Source organism: Ailuropoda melanoleuca, chromosome 7, assembly GCF_002007445.2.
Source record: "Ailuropoda melanoleuca isolate Jingjing chromosome 7, ASM200744v2, whole genome shotgun sequence".
NCBI classification, from domain to species: Eukaryota; Metazoa; Chordata; class Mammalia; order Carnivora; family Ursidae; genus Ailuropoda; species Ailuropoda melanoleuca.
The window spans coordinates 23127507-23144790 of record NC_048224.1 but is presented as its reverse complement, the minus strand read 5'-3'; positions in this window follow the sequence as shown (position 1 = coordinate 23144790).

Below are 17284 nucleotides of genomic sequence, written 5' to 3'. Positions count from 1 at the left end.
CTCACACACACACATCCGGCAGTGACTTTTTTTAAAATTAAGTTCAATTAGCCAACATATAGTACATCATTAGTTTTTGATGTGGTGTTCAGTGATTCATTAGTTGCGTATAACACCCAGTGCTCATCACATCACATGCCATCCTTAATACCCATTACCCCGTTACCCCTTCCTCCCATCCCCCTCCTTTCTGCAACCTTCAGTTTGTTTCCCAGAGTCCAGAGCCTCTCATGGTTTTTTCCCTCTCTAATTTCTTCCCATTCGTGTTTTCCCTCCCTTCCCCTATGGTCCTCTGTGCTATTGTAAATGTCACATATGAGTGAAGCCATATGATAATTGTCTTTCTCTGCTTGACTTATTTCACTTAGCACAATCCCCTCCAGTTCCATCCATGTCGATGCAAATGGTAGGTATTCATCCTTTCTGATGGCTGAGTAATATTCCGTTGTATACATGAACCAAATCTTCTTTTCAGTGGCTTCTGAAGTGAATGATTCCTCTTTCTTTTCTCCTGCAAACTCTTTTAATCCCCAACCATGTGGTTGGTCTTCCCCTCTCTCCTTCCATTTCTACTCGAGCCCTTTATTATGGAGAATAACCAAGCCTCTCTGGTTTCTTTAGGTTTGTTTTTTTTCCCCCCAAACGTGCTTGTTTTTCAGGTACAGCAGAGCCAAGGAGGGTCTGGCTGTCTGTCCAGCAGCCAGAATCTATTCTTGTTAGGAGGAAGTGGGAGAGGCTGTGAATACTCAGACAATATTTTGTCAGCTGCTTGCACTTCAATATTTTTTGATGGTATTACATTTTTAATATAAAGCAAGTGGTATCCTCTCTTATTAATAGAAGAAACTAGTTTCTTCCTGACAGCCATTAAAAATAGACATCGAACCAATATTTATTTACTTACTTATTTTGCATCAATGATGACTTATTCTTTTATTTTCATTTTTTTAATTTTTAAAATTCAAGTATAATTAAAATAGTCTTATATTGGTTTCAGGTGTGCAGTATAATGTTTAAACAATTCTATACATTTCTCAGTGCTCATCAAGGTAAATGCACTCTCTTTTTTTAAAGATTTTTTTAAATTTATTTATTTGAGAAAGAGAGAGTGAGAGCAAGCAAGCAAGCAGGGGGAGGATCAGAGGGGGAGGGAGAGGGAGGGGGAAAAAATCTCAAGCAGATTCTGTGCCAAGTGCGGAGCCTGAAATGGGGCTTGATCTCACAACCCTGAGATCATGACCTGAGCTGAAATCGAGAGTCAGACGCTTACCTGACTGCGCCACCCTGGCGTCCCAAGTTAATGTACTTTCGATTCTCTTTATTTCACTCATCCCTCCACCCACCTCCTCTCTGGCAACCACCAGTTTGCTTTCCGTATTTGAGAATCTGGGGTTGTTTTGTTTTGTTTTTTGTTAGTCTCTTTCTTTGCTTATTTATTTTGTTTCTTAAATTCCATGTGAGTGAAATCATATGGCATTTGTCTTTTTCTAGCTGATTTATTTCACTTTGTATGATACCCTCTAGGTCCATCCATGTTGTTGTCAGTGGCATGATTTCATTCTTTTTTATGGCTGAGTTATATTCGATTGTATGTATGTGTATATGTGTGTGTGTGTATATATATATATATACACACACACACACACCCCACATCTTCTTTTTTCATCTCTGGATGGACATTTGGGTTGCTTCCATATCTTGGCTATTGTAAACAATGCTGCCATAAACATAGGGGTATGTATAGCTTTTTGAATTAGTGTTTTTATTTTCTTTGGGTAAAGAGCCAGTAGTGGAATTACTGAATCATATGGTTATTGTATTTTTAATTTTTTGAGGAACCTCCATACTGTTTTCTACAGTGGATGCACCAGTTTGTATTCCCACCAACAGTGTAGGAGGGCTAGAGTTCCTTTTTTTTTATATCCTTGCCAACACTTGTTGTTTCTTATGTTTTTGATTTTAGCCATTTTGACAGGTGTGAGGTAATAGCTCATTGTGGTTTCAATTTGCATTTCCCTGATGATTAGTGGTTTTGAACATCTTTTCATGTGTTTGTTGGCCATCTGTATGACTTCTTGGGAAAAATGTCTACTTGAGTCCTCTGTCCATTTTTTAATTGGATTCTTTGGCATTGAGTTTAATAAGTTTTTTATATATTTTGGATATTAATTCTTCATAGGATATATCATTTGGAAACATCTTCTCTCAGTAGGCTGTCTTTTTGTTTTGTTGGTGGTTTCCTTCACTGTGCGAACCAGTTTTGGTTTTTTTTGAAAGATTTTACTTATTTATTTGACAGAGATAGAGACAGCCAGCGAGAGAGGGAACACAAGCAGGGGGAGTGGGAGAGGAAGAAGCAGGCTCATAGCGGAGGAGCCTGATGTGGGGCTTGATCCCACAACGGTGGGATCACGCCCTGAGCCGAAGGCAGACGCTTAACCGCTGTGCCACCCAGGTGCCCCGCGAACCAGTATTTTAGAATAGCTCTTTGAGCACCAAATTATTAGCCCCCTGAGTACTCCCACATATGAAGGTCTTGGGAAAGTATGCTTTTGTGATTAAAGGCAATAGGGAATATTGGTGAAGGAGAATAATGTTGAAAAGCTTGAAATTCAACGTGAAAAGGTGATAACTGAGAGGAGATGTAAAAAAAAAAATCAATAAAATCATTAAAGGCATGGGGAGTAGGTGGATGCTAGCATAGTTCCCTAATCCTAGGATATTAGAACTTAGCTGAAGAGGTGTGCTTAGAACCATAAGGGAGGTATAATTCCAAACAGCAATTTTAAAGTTTGGTTTGTGTCATTTAAAGTTTTAGCCTGACGAAAAAATGGTTTAAAATGAAGTAATGAGTTTTATGATTCCATGTTAGTAAGTACTTGATATGCCCTCCCAAAACTTCCCAATAAAATGCCTAAGAAAAAGTACAGAAAAGACAACACCAGAAGACAAAGAGAAGCCCATATGCTGTTGTTTAGTGTGAATTTCTACTAAATTTCTACGAACAGAAACACTAATGAATGTGCCCCCAGGGATGAAGTTAGGAAAAGCTTTTGATCACTCCTTTTTTCTGCTCTCCTTAATTTGAGATAACTTTAATTAGAAAAACAGGTGCTTGCCCATCTTTGCAAGGGGACTGTTTTCTGTAGTAGGCAGTGTTGTGTAACTTGTCCCACATCTGTCTCAACATTTCTCCTTTTATAGCCTTTGAAAACTAAAACTCCAAGTATGCAACATAACCAGGAATGGAAAGATCTGCTTGGATTCACATTGCAAGTAGTCATTGTTTTAATCCAAGCGTTTTAAATTGGTAGGCAGGAGTGTAGGTGCACATACATTTGTGCTCATATTTTTCTGAACATTCCTCTACTTTATTTCTATGGACCTAACCTAAAAAAGAAAGGTGTGGAAAATGCACAAATATTTGCTGTCATAATTATTGCTGTAACATTGATTATCCAACATTTATAATTACCTGGGCTACATTCTTCAGACCCTCTGATGTAATGTTGATATTAGAACATAGCAAATGTTTTGAACTCTAATATAATGCTTAAGTGTTGGAATTGCTAATGCATATTTTGTAATTCTAGAACTTTATGAGATCACATTTGGTGCTATAATCCCTGGGGTGCAATTTGGAGAAGAAAAAATGGAATCTAACCAAGGGCAATGTAGAAGTTTTGGAAAAGTAAATAGAGGGTTTGCAATTATTATGGTCAAGGATCTTAAAATTCAAACTCAAATTTTATGCCACTACATTAACATATATACATAGAATAATAACTTTTAAAGTTAATTATTTTTGTATAGTAGAAAGGAGGATGGAAAGAAAAATTTGCCCTAAAACTGTTGTCTGATTTTTTAAAAGTAACATTTATCTTTCTTTTCAATTTGGAAAATAATGTCTGCTTACTATAGAGGACTTTAAAAAGAAACATTGAATTACTATAGAAATTTTAAAAATACAGTGTAATACTACAGTACAGCTAATATTATATGGTACTTACAGTACGTCAGACATCATTCTAAACACTTGATGTACATTAACCATTTTCATTTTCACAACTCCTCAGGTAGGTATTATTACTCCTACTTATAAATGGGGAAACTGAGTCATAGAGAATTTAATTAACATGTATGTACCTGGTCTTCTTATATCTTTTATAATTTTATTATCCTCATATATAAGGAGAATATCTTCTTATATCTTATGTAATTTTATTTCCTTTTATTATCTTCTGCTTTCGAATATCACTAGTAGTTCTTCAACTTTTAAAAAAATATTATTAACCTATATTTTTTCTAATTATCAAAATAAGAAATGAAATGGTATCTTCAGATTTTCTTCTATATATGAATGAAGAAGTAACACTTCCTTTTCTCTTCTCCATTTCTAGTCTTTGTTTATAATCCAGAGTTTGATTAAATTGTTTTTATATTATATAATTTTTTTCTGTCAGGATTACAATTTGACAACGATATTCCACTTGGTAACAAAGTTTATAATTCTTTAGATTTATTTCAAAATGTTTTCAATGCTTGTTGCCAATTCTTTCACATCTTCCTATTTTTCCCTTTAATTTTGATTTGTCTCTTAATCTTAAAGCTTATTGCTTGCTTGTTTTCTTGCTTTTTAAAAGGATAGGTGAGTAGAGACTTTTAGTCTCTCACAAACATGAGATTATCTTTTAATTACCTTCACATCCATTTGAGTGAATTTTTAAAATCTGGGTTGCAGCATTTCTCTCTCTAAAAACCCTGAAGATCTTACTGCATTGTGTTCTGGCACTAGTGTTGCAAAAGAAAAGCCTGAGGCCAGCCTGGTTCCTTTATGCACAACATGTTTGTACATATCCCTGTAAGGTTTTTTCTTTATCCATATAATTCTAGACTTTTTTCAGAATATGTCTGTGCATGTATCTTTTTTTCGAAAGGAGGTGGGAAGTACAGTAGTTAAGGACTCAAGCTTGGCAATCGAATAGCATAGATTGAATGTCAAACTCTGCTAGTTGAGTTGAGACCTTTAAATGACCTCAGATGACCCTCTCTAAGCCTCAATTTCCTCAACATAAAGTGGAATAATGACTTTTCTGCTTAGGTTTGTTGTTAAAGTTCAATGAAAGCATGAACGTAAAATGCATAGTACAGTACTTGGCTCATAGTAAGTGACAATTTTTACTGTCATTAGTCTTTCCTGGAACATGATGCCCCCTTTCAATCTTTTAACAATGCAAAAGTCAAAGCAGACTCAGGAATCATAGATCTTACTCCTCATCAAATTTTCCTAATAATTCAAAGGATAGAGGCAAACACCAGGTAGAAACAAAGCGTTCTTTTCCTGGAGGAGCCTGAAATCAAAAGCTTGCAAAAGTTTGCAAAAATGTCCTTTTTTTTTTCTTTTTAACAGTTTGGGCTTGGTTTTGGTTTTGGATTAACGAATGCATTTTGAACAATGTCCATGGAACCCATTAATTTTGAACAATGTGTGTGGAAATCTTACAAAGGGAGCCATTTTGGTTTTGAAGGACTATTTCATTCATATTCCATCAACTACACATGGATAGGAAAATGCTTATATGACTACCTCTTATTCTCTAGCTGTGTTCCTTAAATTCAGACATTCCAGCTCTATTCAAAACAAGCAACCTAGATGGACCAGGCATATCCTGTTGAAACATTCTATAGCTAGCGATTATTCAGAAAAAATACCATTGACATGTTTACAGTGAGGTCTGATTGAGATCATTTATTCCCTTGGGTAAAGAAGGAATCAACCCTTTCCTTCCTAACTTTCATAATCTGGTGTTTTTCAATTCAGAAAAATGTTCCTAAGATAGGTCATTGATTACTGCTTCTGTCTCAAGTTTTCTTCTTTGGAAGGAACATCAATAATTCTTCTGTCCAAGAGTCTTTCTTTGTTGTCCATAACTATCATTTTAAAAATCATATTTTTTTCATGCCTTTTCTCTCATTTTTTTCATAGTACAAATGTTACCTCGAAATGTAGATTTAAATATCATTATATATTTGGGTTCATATCTTTTCTTATCTCACCCATCTACATGTTCATCTCATCCTGTTCTCTTCCATCTTAGATTGTTCTCCTTATATTTTTTCTATAAGAGTTTTTCTACAATAGATTTTTTTATAAGAGTCTTATTTCTTCATACCCTGCTAAACTGGCAAACAGATTTCTAGAATTTTCTTTTTCTGGATCTTAAATTAGATTATGTTCAGAGGTTTCTTATTACACTGAGTATACAATTCCTTTTTCTTTGTTTTAAAGCATTTTTAAAATCAGCTTTATGCTTTTTTCCCTACTGACTTATACGTGAATAAAAGATATTTCTATCAATAGATTTGGTAAGTGGATGGTCTTTGATCTCATTCTTTGCCTCCTTGAATCTGGTTGTTATCTATTTTCAGGTAGCAGAATCTAGCACTCTTTCATTTAGTGTGGCTTGGCTGGACTGAGATGCTATATAGCCTTCTACCCCCACTGCCAGGCTCTCTAGTAACTAAATAGATGATATTGTGAAAATCTATAATTTCCTGTATGCCTTTTTCCCAGGGTTTATCTTTCTCCAGTTCCACCTACTGTCCTTTACCTGATGGCATTACCTGATTCTGCTGCCCTAAACCCCTCCCTCCATTCCCCTGGGAATGGTTAATGGGAATTACAGTTGCTGATAATGTAGAAAAAGTAGAATAAATAGGAGATTTAAAAACCATTCTGATACCTATCTATCTATCATCTATCATCTATCTATCTATCTATCATCTATTTATCATTCCTGTAATCGATGGTTATATTCTCAGTGTTCTAGTTGGTAAAGACCTTGACTTTCTTAATAAGGAAAGAAAAGTGGTTAGAAGCTAAACAAAGTCTCTTACTTTCTGCAAAAGTACTTTCATGGGTTCTGAGGCTAGGAAATAAAAGATATGGCAGCTCCTGCCTTGCTATCTTTTTGATCACTTGTTTTTGGGAAAGCCAACTGCCTGTTGTAAATATACTCATGCAGCCCTGTGAGGAAACCTGCATTGAGAGGAACCAAGGACTCCCACCAACAACTGGCACCAATATGATAGCCATGTGAGTGAACTACATTTGAAGCAGTTTCTTCAGCTCTAGTCCAGGTTAGTCTAGACTTCTTAAGATGACTGTAGCCTCATCTGACATCTTAGCTACTTATAAGGGACCTCAGGTCAGAATCTCCCAGACAATTTACTCCCAAATTCTTGACCCATGGAAATGTGAGAAATAATCAATGTTTATCTTATTTATTTTTATTTGATTTTTAAATTAAGATAAGATTCATATTCCATGTAATTTACCATTTACAAACGTACAATTCAATGGATTTTAGTATATTCATGATGTGGCACAACCATCACCACTATGTAATTCCAGAATACTTCCATCACCCCCAAAATAAACCTTGTACCTCCTAATTCTTGTCTCCTATCCCCTGACAACCAGTAATTTATTTCCTATCTTTCTGGATTTGCCTTTTCTGGACATTGCTTATAAAATGGAATTACACATTATGTGACCTTTTATGTTTATCTTCTTTTATTTAGCATAATATTTTCAAACTCTATCATGTTTTAGCATGTATCAGCGCTTCTTTCCTTTTTACGACTAAATAATATTCTATTGTATGGCCATACCTAATTTTGTTCATCCATTCATCAGGTGATCTGTGCAATCATTTGAGTTGTTTCCACCTTTTAGCTACTATGAATAATGCTGGTATGGACATTTGTGTACAAGTTTTTGTGTAAACACATATTTTCAGTTCTCTCGGGTGTATATCTAAGAGTAGAATTGCTGGGTTATATGGTAATTCTACCTTTAACTTTTTGAGAATAAATATTAATAAGTGTGTTAAACTACTAAAGTTTTGGGGCAGTTTATTATGCAGGAATAAATAACAATTGACCTTCTTTTAGCACATAGAATAATTGGCATGGCATGGGTTTTTTTTCATGTCACAGTCCCTTCAAGATTCTGAGACTAGATTGACTCTCAGTCAAGTATTCAGTGTTGTTATGATTTTTTTTTTACAGTTTTTTGTATGTGATAAGAATTTTTGTTGAAATTTGGGAAAGGCCATGAATGAGGCTATGTATTAGTATCTATTAAGACATATCAAATTATCACAAATTTAGCAGCTTAAAACCGTATACATTTATTGTCTCACAGCTGTGAATCAGAGCTATACCTACCTGGGTTTTCTGCTCAGGGTCTGACCAGGCTTCACTTGGACTTTTGGCAGAATTCCTTTCCTTGCAGTTGTAGGACTAAGAGCTCCAGCTTCTTGTTGGCTATTGCCTGGAAGGTGCCCACAGTTCTTCGTGGCTACTTTCACTCTCTTTTCACATGGACTTCCCAACATGGCCACTTATTTCACCACGGCAAACAGGCAGAGTCTTTAGAATGAGTGTGCTAGCAAGATGGTCTTAAAAAATATAACCTAACCAAAGTGACATCCCATCATCTTTGTTATATTCTGTTGCCTAGAAGCCAGTCACAGGTCCTGCTCACACTTAATNTCATTTATTCCCTTGGGTAAAGAAGGAATCAACCCTTTCCTTCCTAACTTTCATAATCCGGTGTTTTTCAATTCAGAAAAATGTTCCTAAGATAGGTCATTGATTACTGCTTCTGTCTGAAGTTTTCTTCTTTGGAAGGAACATCAATAATTCTTCTGTCCAAGAGTCTTTCTTTGTTGTCCATAACTATCATTTTAAAAATCATATTTTTTTCATGCCTTTTCTCTCATTTTTTTCATAGTACAAATGTTACCTCGAAAAGTAGATTTAAATATCATTATATATTTGGGTTCATATCTTTTCTTATCTCACCCATCTACATGTTCATCTCATCCTGTTCTCTTCCATCTTAGATTGTTCTCCTTATATTTTTTCTATAAGAGTTTTTCTACAATAGATTTTTTTATAAGAGTCTTATTTCTTCATACCCTGCTAAACTGGCAAACAGATTTCTAGAATTTTCTTTTTCTGGATCTTAAATTAGATTATGTTCAGAGGTTTCTTATTACACTGAGTATACAATTCCTTTTTCTTTGTTTTAAAGCATTTTTAAAATCAGCTTTATGCTTTTTTCCCTACTGACTTATACGTGAATAAAAGATATTTCTATCAATAGATTTGGTAAGTGGATGGTCTTTGATCTCATTCTTTGCCTCCTTGAATCTGGTTGTTATCTATTTTCAGGTAGCAGAATCTAGCACTCTTTCATTTAGTGTGGCTTGGCTGGACTGAGATGCTATATAGCCTTCTACCCCCACTGCCAGGCTCTCTAGTAACTAAATAGATGATATTGTGAAAATCTATAATTTCCTGTATGCCTTTTTCCCAGGGTTTATCTTTCTCCAGTTCCACCTACTGTCCTTTACCTGATGGCATTACCTGATTCTGCTGCCCTAAACCCCTCCCTCCATTCCCCTGGGAATGGTTAATGGGAATTACAGTTGCTGATAATGTAGAAAAAGTAGAATAAATAGGAGATTTAAAAACCATTCTGATACCTATCTATCTATCATCTATCATCTATCTATCTATCTATCATCTATTTATCATTCCTGTAATCGATGGTTATATTCTCAGTGTTCTAGTTGGTAAAGACCTTGACTTTCTTAATAAGGAAAGAAAAGTGGTTAGAAGCTAAACAAAGTCTCTTACTTTCTGCAAAAGTACTTTCATGGGTTCTGAGGCTAGGAAATAAAAGATATGGCAGCTCCTGCCTTGCTATCTTTTTGATCACTTGTTTTTGGGAAAGCCAACTGCCTGTTGTAAATATACTCATGCAGCCCTGTGAGGAAACCTGCATTGAGAGGAACCAAGGACTCCCACCAACAACTGGCACCAATATGATAGCCATGTGAGTGAACTACATTTGAAGCAGTTTCTTCAGCTCTAGTCCAGGTTAGTCTAGACTTCTTAAGATGACTGTAGCCTCATCTGACATCTTAGCTACTTATAAGGGACCTCAGGTCAGAATCTCCCAGACAATTTACTCCCAAATTCTTGACCCATGGAAATGTGAGAAATAATCAATGTTTATCTTATTTATTTTTATTTGATTTTTAAATTAAGATAAGATTCATATTCCATGTAATATACCATTTACAAACGTACAATTCAATGGATTTTAGTATATTCATGATGTGGCACAACCATCACCACTATGTAATTCCAGAATACTTCCATCACCCCCAAAATAAACCTTGTACCTCCTAATTCTTGTCTCCTATCCCCTGACAACCAGTAATTTATTTCCTATCTTTCTGGATTTGCCTTTTCTGGACATTGCTTATAAAATGGAATCACACATTATGTGACCTTTTATGTTTATCTTCTTTTATTTAGCATAATATTTTCAAACTCTATCATGTTTTAGCATGTATCAGCGCTTCTTTCCTTTTTACGACTAAATAATATTCTATTGTATGGCCATACCTAATTTTTTCATCCATTCATCATCGGGTGATCTGTGCAATCAGTTGAGTTGTTTCCACCTTTTAGCTACTATGAATAATGCTGGTATGGACATTTGTGTACAAGTTTTTGTGTAAACACATATTTTCAGTTCTCTCGGGTGTATATCTAAGAGTAGAATTGCTGGGTTATATGGTAATTCTACCTTTAACTTTTTGAGAATAAATATTAATAAGTGTGTTAAACTACTAAAGTTTTGGGGCAGTTTATTATGCAGGAATAAATAACAATTGACCTTCTTTTAGCACATAGAATAATTGGCATGGCATGGGTTTTTTTTCATGCCACAGTCCCTTCAAGATTCTGAGACTAGATTGACTCTCAGTCAAGTATTCAGTGTTGTTATGATTTTTTTTTACAGTTTTTTGTATGTGATTTCATAAGAATTTTTGTTGAAATTTGGGAAAGGCCATGAATGAGGCTGTGTATTAGTATCTATTAAGACATATCAAATTATCACAAATTTAGCAGCTTAAAACCATATACATTTATTGTCTCACAGCTGTGAATCAGAGCTATACCTACCTGGGTCCTCTGCTCAGGGTCTGACCAGGCTTCACTTGGACTTTTGGCAGAATTCCTTTCCTTGCAGTTGTAGGACTAAGAGCTCCAGCTTCTTGTTGGCTATTGCCTGGAAGGTGCCCACAGTTCTTCGTGGCTACTTTCACTCTCTTTTCACATGGACTTCCCAACATGGCCACTTATTTCACCACGGCAAACAGGCAGAGTCTTTAGAATGAGTGTGCTAGCAAGATGGTCTTAAAAAATATAACCTAACCAAAGTGACATCCCATCATCTTTGTTATATTCTGTTGCCTAGAAGCCAGTCACAGGTCCTGCTCACACTTAATGGGAGAGGATTACCTAAGGGTGTGAATTCCAGGAGGTGGGGATCATGGGGTCTGTCTGCCACAGGCTGCAAACCAAATACCATTTTAAGCAAGATGTGGTGGAAAATCTTGGAGATAATCAAATGCTTTTCTATTTTACTTTAATGTGTTTCTAAAAGACTAAAATTTATTTGGTGGTACTTTAATGACATATTTTCACTCTTACCTTTTAAAAAATTTTCTTTTCTAACATCGCTCTAGCTCAAATTTGGAAAAATGAATTGCAATTTAGATGTAGTTTTAATGGTTCTGTTGTCTCCATATAGTCACTGTTATGAAAACTTCATGAAGCAATGTAGGATAAGGTTTACAAACATGGGCTCTGGAGTTAGGGAAAGGGAAGCTTGGGTTCAAAGTCTGGCTCTGCTGTTTACTAGCTGTGTCACTCTGGGCAAATTAGTTAACCTTTTGTGCCTCAATTTCTTCATCTGTAGCATAGGAATAATAACAATATCGACCCAGTGGAGTTATGAGTATTCAAGGACAGAACGCATGTAAAGTGTTCAACATACCACCTTATAGATTGTAAGCACTCTATTAATGCAAATTTATAATATTCATGACAACAAAAATTATTACTGACCTAAAGAGGAGAGTTTTAAGAAGGAGGGAAGAGTAAATAGTTTGGCACAAAGGACAAGTATGATAAGGACTCAACAGATTAAGCAATCGTAAGGTTATTTCTGGTCATGGTAAGAGGTGTGCCAATGAATGGGGGTGAGACTATAGCTGAACTGCTGTGGAGGTGTGCAGGGAATGGGAAGTTAAGAAGAGAAAGCAAAAGGAAAGGGCATTGACTCTGGCAGGAGAAACTCTGAAGGAGGGACAAGTGGGCAGTTTGTACTCTATGCCCTTCGTCTGTACATGCAATAGTTAACAAGTTGTCACCTTACAAAGACAGTATACCCAGCAACTTCTTGAACCTATGCTGGGGATTCAGTCTTCTCCCTCTTTAGGTTAGTGCATTTCTAACCCTTTTGTATAGGAAAAATTTTAAAAATCCAAACTTCTATTTCTGGCTTCTCTGTAGTTTGTTAAATTGCAACTTTAAATATTTAAAGGTTTCTAGCATTCTTAGCAAGCTGATGCAATAAATGAAAAGAAGAAGAAGCTGATCTGTGAGACACAATGGAGATTAGTAAAGAGTTACATATACCCAGCTGGCATAGAAATGAATGGTGGAGCCTTTGAGCGTGTTGGTGGTGGGGGATCAAATACAAGCCAAAGACGGTGGATTTAGAGGTTTTAATGTTGCATACTAAATTGCAAACCCACTTGGCACGTGACCAGCTATCAGTATGGGCAAAATGCAAAAGCTGATATTTATGTTTTTCCTGAGCTAGTCAGAGGATTTATCTGTGCGGTAATAAGTTGTCCAAGCTGGAACAGTGGGGAAGATGCTTGAGTTTGTGATTTATTATTATTCCACTTACCTTTGTCCTTTGTGCCAGCAGTCACACTTTACCCAAGATCTTTCTGAATAATCTCAGTTCATCAGCCAAAGGGAAAAATAATTCCTCAAGGTAAGGGCATGAGCCCAATGCTGTGCCTTTACTTTAAATGGGCACTGGAAATAGCACATGATACAGTGTCTGGTCATTTATAGAGCCAAGGAGATCCTTAGTTCTTCCCCTGGGGGCTGCTAATGGGAACTTCAATAAAAAGTTACCATGGGGAAGTAGAAAGGGACTGGACTGGAATCACAAAGTCCAATAATAAATCCTCATTCCATTACTTGCTGTGTGGACTTAGGGTACTTCANAGTAAATAGTTTGGCACAAAGGACAAGTATGATAAGGACTCAACAGATTAAGCAATCGTAAGGTTATTTCTGGTCATGGTAAGAGGTGTGCCAATGAATGGGGGTGAGACTATAGCTGAACTGCTGTGGAGGTGTGCAGGGAATGGGAAGTTAAGAAGAGAAAGCAAAAGGAAAGGGCATTGACTCTGGCAGGAGAAACTCTGAAGGAGGGACAAGTGGGCAGTTTGTACTCTATGCCCTTCGTCTGTACATGCAATAGTTAACAAGTTGTCACCTTACAAAGACAGTATATCCAGCAACTTCTTGAACCTATGCTGGGGATTCAGTCTTCTCCCTCTTTAGGTTAGTGCATTTCTAACCCTTTTGTATAGGAAAAATTTTAAAAATCCAAACTTCTATTTCTGGCTTCTCTGTAGTTTGTTAAATTGCAACTTTAAATATTTAAAGGTTTCTAGCATTCTTAGCAAGCTGATGCAATAAATGAAAAGAAGAAGAAGCTGATCTGTGAGACACAATGGAGATTAGTAAAGAGTTACATATACAGCTGGCATAGAAATGAATGGTGGAGCCTTTGAGCGTGTTGGTGGTGGGGGATCAAATACAAGCCAAAGACGGTGGATTTAGAGGTTTTAATGTTGCATACTAAATTGCAAACCCACTTGGCACGTGACCAGCTATCAGTATGGGCAAAATGCAAAAGCTGATATTTATGTTTTTCCTGAGCTAGTCAGAGGATTTATCTGTGCGGTAATAAGTTGTCCAAGCTGGAACAGTGGGGAAGATGCTTGAGTTTGTGATTTATTATTATTCCACTTACCTTTGTCCTTTGTGCCAGCAGTCACACTTTACCCAAGATCTTTCTGAATAATCTCAGTTCATCAGCCAAAGGGAAAAATAATTCCTCAAGGTAAGGGCATGAGCCCAATGCTGTGCCTTTACTTTAAATGGGCACTGGAAATAGCACATGATACAGTGTCTGGTCATTTATAGAGCCAAGGAGATCCTTAGTTCTTCCCCTGGGGACTGCTAATGGAATTCAATAAAAAGTTACCATGGGGAAGTAGAAAGGGACTGGACTGGAATCACAAAGTCCAATAATAAATCCTCATTCCATTACTTGCTGTGTGGACTTAGGGTACTTCATGCCCTCTCTAAGCCCCATTTTCTCAGCTGTGAAATGGGGCAGTTATGTTACTCCCATGGATTGGTGTACAAATGAGATGAGATGCTGGGTGTCTGCATTGTGGAAGGTTTAATACATTTTTCCTGGATTTGGATTCCTAGCTCATCTCAACTTTCTATTCCATGAATATTTTGAATTCTTCCTATGAATATGACCTGTGTAATAACCTCTAAGTGCCATTCCCAAAACGGGGAGTAGTGAGTTATCTGTTCACAGTAACTGCCCATAGCTCTACAGCAGACGGCGAATGAGGAAGTGTGGTGAAGTGACCTGACTTCACTGCCCTGGAAGTCAGGACCCGTAACTGCGTCTCAAACCCACTGCATGACCTTGAAAATGATCTAGAGTCTCTGAGCCCGCTCCCTGATTTGTAAATTGTGCCCGCGGGGCAAGTGGTGGTGTAGAATAAAGCGTCTAAGTTTTTTTCTGTCTTGAATGTTCCTGATCTAGATCAGAAGGTTCTTTCCATACTGTGCTATTGAGTCATACTTTTACTCATGGTAATTCATTAAGAAGCATTATCATCAGTCATTATTATTACCAGGAAGTCTAAATGATTCCCATGGAAGAATTTAGCGGATAATGAAATCATTTGCAATAAATAAGTTTGCGAACTAAAGTGTGGTGCCGTCCTATGAAGAAGAGAATTTGTTTTATTATAATTAAGATTGATTAAAAGAAAGTCATTATCATTCAGGTCCTGAATTGTATGTGCATGAGTATTTGTTGATTTAACATATAAATAGATTCTTTCACTCTATGCAATCTATGCAATAGGGTCAAACAGAGCATGAACTATGTGGACATTAGAGGAATCGTGGAAGGGGCTCTGTTCTGATCACTTGCCATTTTGTGATGCTGTTCGGTACTGCTGTCCTAAAATATACCTCTGCCTACAAGGACCCTGCAGGCTAATTTCAGCAGCTGGGAACCTGCCCAGGCTGTCATTGGCTTTAAGGTACACTGCCCCAGGCGGTCGCCAGCAGGCACCTGTCTCCAAATCCAGTGGGAGCTTGCGGTGGCCTGACCCCAGCCCCAGAAGGGAGCTTAATGGAAACTGATAAGTCATAGTTACAGATCCAAATAGTTTTGTCAGAATAAATGTGGGACTTGTTTAGAAGTTGTATATACACAGAAAAGAGTGACCTCAACCACACAGGGATCAATGCTAATCTCATTCAGAGCCAACTATTGACACAGGTTAGCAGGCACATTACAGGTAAGGGGTCCCTATGCTCTGAGGGGCTCAGAGCATCTCCCCTATCAAGGGTTCCTCCTATATGGTCGTTAACTTCATGGACTTTGCAGTCAGCCAAACCCAGATTCAATTCCTACTGCTACTTATTAGCTGTGTGACTTTGGCCGATTTTCTTTTCTGTAAAATGAAGATAAAAAAGGTTTTTACTTCACTTATGGTGAATGTGTGAATTAAAGGAGATAAGACATATTATATGCTTTGTAAAGTGTTTTTCATTTTGTAAGCCCTGAAATATTCTACCTATGTATTATCATTTTGTTACTGTTATTGATAATAAAAACAGAGGGTCAGAGAAGGTTGCTCCAGGTCAGACAACTAACAACTGGCAGGGAGGAGGGGAGCACCCAGGTCTATCTGCCTGTGGTTATAACCACACTGCCGAGAAAGAGAAATGAGTAGGGTTACTCTAAGAGCAGCAAAGGAGAACTTGCTGACGAATACTATGTGGACATCTGATTCTGGGCAGGATCTTGTCACTCAGAGATGGAAGGAAGTGGGAGTCAAAGCTTCGACAGTCTTTCCACCTTTCTTCCCACAGGCTACGGAAAGACCTAAGCCTGGGCCTCCAGGGCACTCCTGAAACCAGGCAAACCTAAGCTGACCTACTTTCGAACTGGGGTTAAAATTTAACAGAATGAATACCAAGCAGTGCAACAACTATTACTTCTTTTATTTAATTCTCTTGTCTTCCTCTATGCTGCTGTCGTACCCCATGTCCACATGGTGTACTCTGGGATGCAGTCTCCTTCCAAATCCCAAATTGGGAGTGGGGCACAAATACCTCTGGTTTTCCTTTTCCCAAGCTTTCTAGAGTTTTCTTTTGCATAGCCTTGAAGGTACTGTCCAAAAGCAGAGGTGTGAAGGGGAAGCCAGGGCCCAAGTACCTTGCTATTTTTTTCTTCTTTTGGTAAAATACTTTTTATTTTCTATTCCTGCATTACAAGAGCATTCCCTGGGTCACCTTTGAGTCCACTCTGCCCATGGCTTAGAGGAAAACTATTTTCAGACATGTAAGCATTGCTTCTTATATGTAAAAAGGGATATTTAGAATTAATAAAATTTTTTTCTCTCTGCAGTGTCTGGTTTTCGAGTCTGTCTTACTATGGAATTTTTTTTTTAAAGACATTTCAAGATATACTACAAAGCTGTAGTCGTCAAAACAGTATGATGCAAAAATACAAAAATAGACGCATAGATAAGTGGAACAGAGTAGAGAGCCCAGAAATAACCCCACACTTATATGGTCAATTAATCTATGACAAAGGACACAAGAATATACAATGGGGAAAAAAGACAGTCTCTTCAACAAATGGTGCTGGGAAATCTGGACAGCTACATGCAAAAGAATGAAACTGACCACTCTCTTATACTATATGCAAAAACCCTCAAAATGTGTTAAAGACCTAAACATGAGACCTGAAACCATAAAACTCCTAGAAGAAAACATAGACAGTAATTTCTTTGACATCAGCCATAGCAACGGTTTCTAGATATGTCTTCTCAAGCAAAGGAAATAAAAGCAAAATTAACTATTGTTTTTTTTTTAAAAGATTTTATTTATTTATTCGACAGAGATAGAGACAGCCAGCGAGAGAGGGAACACAAGCAGGGGGAGTGGGAGAGGAAGAAGCAGGCTCATAGCGGAGGAGCCTGATGTGGGGCTC